Source organism: Suricata suricatta, chromosome 8 (genome assembly GCF_006229205.1).
Source record: "Suricata suricatta isolate VVHF042 chromosome 8, meerkat_22Aug2017_6uvM2_HiC, whole genome shotgun sequence".
In the NCBI taxonomy this organism is placed as follows: Eukaryota; Metazoa; Chordata; class Mammalia; order Carnivora; family Herpestidae; genus Suricata; species Suricata suricatta.
Window position 1 is genome coordinate 113,011,702 of NC_043707.1, and position 8,172 is coordinate 113,019,873.

At 53.5% G+C, this 8,172-nt stretch overlaps 1 long non-coding RNA gene across 1 annotated transcript; it reads left to right on the forward strand.

Annotated features, from left to right (window-relative positions):
* Positions 1-4,766: 4,766 nt before the first annotated feature.
* On the forward strand, positions 4,767-7,529 carry LOC115300171. Its single transcript, XR_003912525.1, has 2 exons — positions 4,767-5,059; positions 7,205-7,529. It is a non-coding gene; the product is annotated as an uncharacterized LOC115300171 (long non-coding RNA).
* The last annotated feature ends 643 nt before the right edge of the window (positions 7,530-8,172 follow it).

The window sequence follows — 8,172 nt, forward strand, 5'->3', positions numbered from 1 at the left end:
CTCTCCTTCCTTCCCCTCCCCGCGACCCTCGGTTCTCTCCACCACTTTCTCCATACCCGCTGCAAGGCCAGACTCCTGCGCCAGGCTCACTGTGACAGGTTTTGGCACCTAGGCGGCCCGGTTCAGCAGCTGCGTCCCTGAGTTCAGGCCCCAGCCCCAGCCCCCAGCAGCTTTCCAGCCCAGCCTTGGATGACAGGAAGGCACCGTGGAGCTTGCCAACTTCTCGTTCCTCTGCCAGTGCATTGCTGGGGTCTCAGTGACTCAGACCCCCCACATACAAGGCTGACCTCTGCTCCCGGCTCCTCGAGGCCCGCACCCAGGCCCAGTTGAGCCTCGCCTCTGACTCAGAGCTGGAGGAAATGGCTGCGGCTGCCATGGCAACGAGGCTCTGCGCTGTCTGGCCAGAACAAAGAGGGTTTTCTTGTCCCTCTTTGGGTCCCAGGATGGGAAGGCGACCGCTATAGGGCGGATGGTCAGAGAGATGCTCCGTGGTACCGACAAGCCCTTTGCCCAGCCTGCTGTGGGCACCGGATGGCTCCGAGAGGCCCGTTCCATCCCAGCTGCTTCGGATGCTCAGAAGCAGGGAACAAGAAATCTCTGGCCAGCAGCTTTCTCCCGAGGCCGGCCTCTGAGTAACTCTTTCCCGCTGGGGCCTGGGGATGTCCCCTAGGGTCGATATGTGAAAGAGAATGCAGAGACTATAGAACGCAGCCTCTTCCTCCAGTCCAGAGAATCAGCGAAGTGTGTGCTTGGAAATATCCTAGCCCATCCCACTCAACACTCAGAGAGGGGCAGGGATTCTCCTGAGGTCACACAGCAGACTTATCAGGCTGGGAGTGGCTACTATTTCCAACTCAGTCCAGACCCCAACCCCAGCACCCCACCATCTCCTGCTAGCCTGTGACTCCGCCTCAATGCTTCCCCCTTGAATTGGCACCACAACCAGCTGGCCCTCGGGCACCGTTCTCACACCAAAGGTCCTTGAGAGGCTTACAGTGTTAGATATTTAGGCAATGATGACCTCTGAGCATCCCGCACAGGCCCCGCTTTGGGAGGTCCTCAGAGTTAGAAAGCGGTACTCCCAAGGGCAGGACAGCTGAGAAGTTCTTAGGTACAAAAAAGCCACTGAAGCAGAAGGATCAAAGACATGGGTCGAGCTTGGAATGGGGGGACTGACAGAAAGGAAAGATCCAGAAGTGGGGTAGGAGGTCAACAGGCCTGGCAGGAGTCAGCCAGCAGGAGCGGAGAGCACCCTGGGTCCACGGCAGGCCCCTGCCCTGCGTCAGGCCTCACCTGACAGTGATGGGCCCCGCGCCCCCCTTGTGGCAGCTGCTGAGAGAACTCTGCGGGGAGCCCCTGTGAGTGTGGGGTTTTGAATGCATGGTCAGGAATCGTCCTCTCCCACGATCTTTCTGATCTTTCTCTGCCGTTTCTAAGGAAGCCACACAGTGAGGATTTCTTCTGGGCTCCCGTGAAAGCAGCAGGCGCTCTGGGACAGGAGAGCGTGGTCTTGCGGCATCTCGTGCGCCCCTCCGTCACCGCAGCCTGCACACCCCCACTTAGTGACTTCGGACAAGACACCTCTCCCCTCAGCCTCATTTTCCTCGTCTGTGGAACGCAAGGGTTAAGCCAGGAAACCTCGTAACTCCCTCCCAGCTCTGAAATTCCAGCTGTTTTATTGGCTGTTAAAATTTAAATGACTTGCGTTTGTTTGGGGACCAGTGGTGAGTATTTCGCTAGGCCGCCTCCAATATTTGTATAGGCCTGAGGTTTAGGAAAGAAAAGAAGAAAAAGAAAAAGAAAAAATATATAAAAATTCTGCACAGCTCTTCTCTCAGAGTCACCAGTCTAAGTTCATATCCTGACTCCAAAATTTCTGGAGTGCGTGACCTTGGGCACATCACCTTCTGGACCTCTCTGAGCCTCAGTTTCCTCATCTTATAGAAAGTAACTAAAAATAGCACCTATGTCACCGGGTGATTGTGTTTTCAGTTTGGTGTATAAAGTTCTTAGCACAATGTGGGTCGGTAGCAAATAAATAAAAGTGTGGCGATTGACTAAGTAATGTGAGTGAGTGAGTGAGTGAAGGATGAATGAATGAGATGAATGAGTGGGGTGGGATTGCTTCCCCTCTAACTCCCAGCACCTGCAGCTTGGCTCAGGCAGGTGGTGCCCTGGGGAGTCCCTTCCATCTCTCCCCGGGGGATCAGAAGCCACCCTCCGCACCCTTTGCCTGCAGTCATCCCCTCAGTCGGCTTCCTCCCCTTCCCTCCCCCTCCCCGCTTCTCCCCTCCCTCACTGAAGTGCTCAGGTCTGCTTTGGATTCTGTGACCCAAGACTCATTGACTCAAGGGACATCCTCGGGCTGCAATCCCAGAGCAAAGTATGCTGGGAGAAGGGCAGAAACAAGACCCAGCAAGGATGGGGGTGTGGGGCCCAAGTCAAAGAAGTCGCTGGAGGAAAAAGTAAGCCCTTGCCTCTGGGGACTGTGTAGCACCCTGGGGGCAGGGCACACCCAATGACCCTGGGGGCTGTGATGGTCTCTCCTTTGTGAATTAGGACTTGGGGCCGGCAAGTTAGTTTCTTCCCCTGTCTGGAAAGTGAACGTCAGATGGGCGCAGCAAGGGCCAGAGCAGGGCCGCTGGGATCCTGGGCCACAAAATGAATGGAGGCCGAGGCAGCAAGTCAGAGCTTCAACACACTGGTAATGGGGTCAACGGCAGGATCCTGAATCCAGGAGGGAGGAAAGGGCAGCAGAGAGAGAGGCCAGCAGGGACAGAAGGACAAGGCAGAGTCTCTGTGATAGGACTGGGAGAAAACGCTTGTTTGATTCAAGAGCCCAGGGACTTGGGCAGAGAGACACATGGATTGCTTGGGAGGACCCACAGCCGTGAGACGATGCATGAGGGCTAATACTTGAGCTCTGGACCCCCACAGACCCTGACCTGGGGCAGGGCCTAGAGCAGACTTCTCTCTAAGTGGGGACACGGCAGCCCCAAGTGCAAAGAGGGGGCTCGGGGGGCCGGGACAGGTGGGGAGACGGAGGACCACCCTGTCCAAGCGAGAGTGCCTGGCCTCCTGGCTCAGGCTGCCTCCTCTGCCCTCCAGGGTCCTCAGCCCAACAGCCTGGAATTATCCTGCCATTAGTGGTGATCCATCCCTTCTGAGCATCGTGCCATTTCATCACACCATCTCAGCATCCAACATTAGGCGGTTACTGCGCTCACAACATATGTCATTACTCATTAAGGGACTTTTTCTGGATTATGGCTGGGGCTTAATGACTTGTTAAAGATGTTTAACACTTACAATTTTGTTTTTAATTTAGGAAGCAGCATGATCAAACTGCGCCCTGAGACCCTCTCCTCGATTTGGTGAAATCTGGAGATGGGCTGGCTCCGAGACTGTCTGTGCAGGGGAGGCGATCTTAAATTGAATTGCAGCCCTCGGAGGGGTGTTTGCCCCGTCAGCGGCTGCCAGGATCTGACATGTTAATGGGGCTGAGGAAACAATGGGTTTCAGAGGTAATTGCAGAAGCAATGACTTCCAGGCAACATTTGACTTAAAAAAGAAGCGTTGCTGCCTCGGGGAGGGGCGGGGGCGGGCTGAGGGGCCGGGCTCCTGATTCCAGCCAGGTTTGCTTACCTGCGGAGCTCAGGTGGGGCGGCTGCAGGTGCTGACAGCTTCCTCCCCAACAGCTCTGTGTCCTGTGCACTGTCTACACTGGGAGCTGTGCCTCAGGACCCCCTCCGCCTCCCCCACCCTGCCTGGTAGAGGGAATCGGAAGATTAAATACTCCATGAAGAAGGGCTCCAGAGTGAGCAGGGGACTGAGTCTGCACTTGACCCCACTGTGAGGGACCTACCTCTGGGGGTTGAGGTAAACGGCACTGTCTCTTGAGACCCTGGTGGCCTCACCTGCAGGAGTCCATAGATTGGTTGTGACGATTCACAGAGATGGTCCAGTAAGATGCATGGCTTTACATCTGGCCAGTGAGTCCACAGCAAGTGTGGGAATAGCCAACAATCGGACACTTTCTAGCTCCACATCTCTTCTAAGCTCTTTGTACGAATTAACTCTTTGAATCCACCCCAATAGTCCTCTGAGGTGGGGAAACTGTATGCCCATTTTACGGATGAGAAAATTGAGGCTCCAAGAACTGAATCCAAACTTAGGCAAGATCTCATCCCTGAACATCGGAGCATTTCTAGCCAGTCACTTACTGGTTAAGGGGCTCCGGGCAAGCCACTTCGTCTGTCTATACTTTGGGGCAATGATCACACCACAAGCTGGGCCTTCTGGCCACAGGGTTGCAGCTGGGCTGGTCTGATGCAGAAGGGCAGTCTGAGGTCCCTCAAGCCCCTTTGCTCATAAAGGAAAGAGTCTGGGGAATCACATAAGAGATTTTAGCAAGTGTGCACATGCCTGCAACAGGACACAGGTCAGAGGTGCATTGCAGGCATGCATGAGCCTTGGACGAGGAGGTGGGAGCACGGAATGGGCCTGAGTCTGGCTCCTGAGAAAGAACGTCCTAGACTCCAGCTCAGAGAAGCAGTCTGGAGTCAGATGGAGGCCTGGAGGGGAAATTGAGGCTCAGTGAAGGGGCGGGAGAGAAGCATCACTGGTCACCCATGTAAGCATGCGCGCATGCAACACCTGGCCACCGCGCGCCCCCTGAGCACGCGGCTCTGGACGCGGCTCCCGGAACTCACAGCTGCCACCAACCGGTGCGCCTCCAGGGCAACCTCCACCTCAGCTTTCTTCACAACTTCTCCAGAGGCTGCTGGAGGCCTCCCCTATCTTGCCGAAGTGGCCTCGGATCTCTCCGGCCACAGGCCCTCTTTTCTGGGAGGGCACCTCTTCGTCACAATGGCAGCCACCTCCCAGGGCTCCCAGCCATGCCCAGAGGGAAAGGGGATGGGCCACTCAGGGCCCTCTTTCACTTCTGTTGGCACTACAGAGAAGCCGCTGCCAGGGGCATCCAGGCTAGACCCAGGTTCCAGAGGCTTTCTGGGTGTGCTTCTCTGCCCTGAGCTGCTCTGGGGCGAGGGGGACGGAGGTAGGTAAGCCCCCATCCACTGAGCCCCAGGGTGCACCGAGCTGAGGTGGAGTTTGGCCCTTGAGATGTGCTGGTTGGTGGTGGCTGTGAGCCCCAGGAGCACAGGGACACATGTCTTCTCACCACGGCTCCTTACAGAGGCACGTGCTCAGGGGCCCGGCCTCCCCAGCCCCAAGGCCGCCAGCCCAGAGCTGGCTCAGCCTATCCTACTTGCGTTCAGTGGCATTCTCCCACGTCTCAGGAGATGCCACTAAAGGAAGCTTTCTCTGACAAGAGTCATGGACAGTGTCTCTGCGTGACCTGAAAGCCCTAAGCAGAGCAACCCCAACAAAGGGAGATCCTGTGGTGGGGAAAGTCCAGGCCTTCTGTCATGTGCAGGGGACAGAAAAGGTCCCAGGGCTATGACCAGCACTCTGAGCTTTCTAGGCCAAGACCTCCAATGAGGGGCATCCCCTCCACCAAAATGGCCTTGTTTCAGCAAGGAGAAGACAGCTACAGGACCCCAGGCAGGGCAGAGTTCCCTAAGGTGACAGGCAGGGCTGGACCCATCAGCACTGCCACCCTTTCAGGCCCACTCCTCCGTGACATGCACACACACAGAGATACACACACACGCATGCACACAGAGATACACATGCATGTGCATGCAGACACATGTACGTGCAGTCACACGTGTGCACACACACAGGCCACATGCATGCACACACAAACACACATGTATATACCCACATAAAGACAAGCACACACGTGTGCACATGTATACACAGACACACACATATACAGAGAGACATAAACACACAGACACACACAATGCACACACACAGAACAGACACATACACATCGACAGACATGCAACATGTACACACAGACACAGAGAGATATAGACACACAGACATATGCACACACACATGCATATAGTCACAGAGACATAAACACACACATATACACATGTACACACATACATATAACCACATAGATATATATACACGTGCACATACACAAACACACATACACAAACGTATACATACATATAACCACACAGAGACATACACACACACGTGCACATACACAGACACATACACACCAGCACATCCAGACACAGAAACACAAAGACATACACACATACAAACAAAACCAAATGCACAAGCTTGACCTTCATGCCTTTATGCCTGCTTCTCTTTCCTCCTAGAAAGATTTGCCAGCCCCCCCCCCCCCCCCCCCCCCCCCCCCCCCCCCCCCCCCCCCCCCCCCGCCACAACTCAGTGGCGCTTTCTCAGTGAAGCCTTCCCAGCCCCTCCTCCTCTGGATTTTCATAGAACTTTGCACAAACATCTGCTGTAGGACGTGGCTGCCGGCTCACAAGCATGCCCCTCCTACAAGACTGAACCTCTTCGAGATCAAAGCTCTTATCTCTTTCTTTGTCTTTGTACCCCAAGCACCAAGCACAAGGCAGGGCATCCCATGTGTTCAAACATAGTTAAAGAAGGGGAGAGCGGGAGGAAGGATGGATGGACTGGAAAGGAGGGGAGGAAGGAGAAAGAGGGAGGGCAAGGGGAGGGGAGAGGAGGGGAGGGGAAGAGAAATATAAGCAGCCAATTGTAGCCGTCTCCTGCTGTGGACATCTACATGCCATTAACTCAAGATACAGTAATAACCTGACTACATTCCTTGTTTTTATGGAGAGGGAAGGAAGAGCCAGACACACCTGACACTATTCATGGTTCCAACCTGAGTTCATGGGTGACTCCCATTCAGCCACTCAGAGCTTTGCATCGTTTTTCTTTGATTTTACTTTTCCATCTTGATGGAGGAAGAAGAACGGTTATGGCTTCTGCTTCACTGGTGTTTTTGTATGTGTTGCAATTTAGAGAGAAAAAGTTTATTTAAACTTGCCATGTTACAACAATAATGTACACTCCAAGAAAAACAATGCCTTCATTATGCACACCTTCATTAGGAAAACGTCAGCACTGCAGTTGCGAGCTTTCTGATAAGAGGAAATTGTTCCCATATTTATCTTACTGCTCTTTCCTAGTCCTTCCTTCCTCAGCGTTAAAATCACCTGTTTCACTATTTATGAAGCAGATTTCTTCTTTCCTTCTATTGCTTTTCCCACCCTTAGAAGGTTTTTTTTTTCTCTCCCAGAATCTACAGAGCAAGTGCAGACCTGGGCTTCCCCATACCCCAGTCTCATGCTCTGTTTGTGGCCAGAGGGACCCAGAAAGCTCCAGGGGCAATCATCCCCCTTGGGTCCATGATGGACAAGGAAGAGGTTCCAGGGGAAAGGCTTCAAGACCCCAGACACTCTCTTCCCCACCCTCCACCCCCAGAAAGCCAAAGGCATCAAAACACCAACAGTGTCTGATATGAGGCAGAGACTTGAGAGTGAAGCCAGAGCATTCACCAGAGCAGAGTGATGTTGCGTTAGTACTAGTGTGGTGTTTAAATATAATAATTAATCCCAAAGTAACCCACTTCTTTTTATATATATATTTATTTTGAGAAAGAGAGAGAGAATACACACATGTGCACGCACGAGCAGGGGAGGGGCAAAGAGAAGGAAGAGGGAGAATCCCAAGCAAGCCCCCCTCTGTCAGCGCTGAGCCCAACCCCGGGCTCGACCCCACCACGCCAAGATCACGACCTGAGCTGAGATCGAAAGCTGGACAGTTAACTGACTGAGCCGCCCGATGCCCCAAAGTAACTCACTTCTATAGATGAAGAAGCCAAGGCTCATAGAGGTTAAGAAACAGTAATCACCCAATAAATAGATTTGGGTGCCCACAATGAGCAGACATGGAGCATGTTCAGGGAACAAAGCAGGCTGACTTCTGTTTTGATGGAGCAGGCGTTCTAGCTGGAGGTGAGGGGCAATAAAACAATACACATAATGACACGTAAAATAAAGAGCAAGTTAGAGGGAGATCAATACTGAGGGGATGGGGCACACACAGGTCAAGGGGCCTCGGGAATACCTGTCATGGAATCAGGGAATCAGACCTTACCCAAAAAGCAACACAACAGACGTAAGTGTGTCGGCCCCATGGATATCTGGGGAAGTGTTCTAGGCAATGGAGCTTGAGGTACAAAGGCCCTGTGGCTGAAGTGGTGGG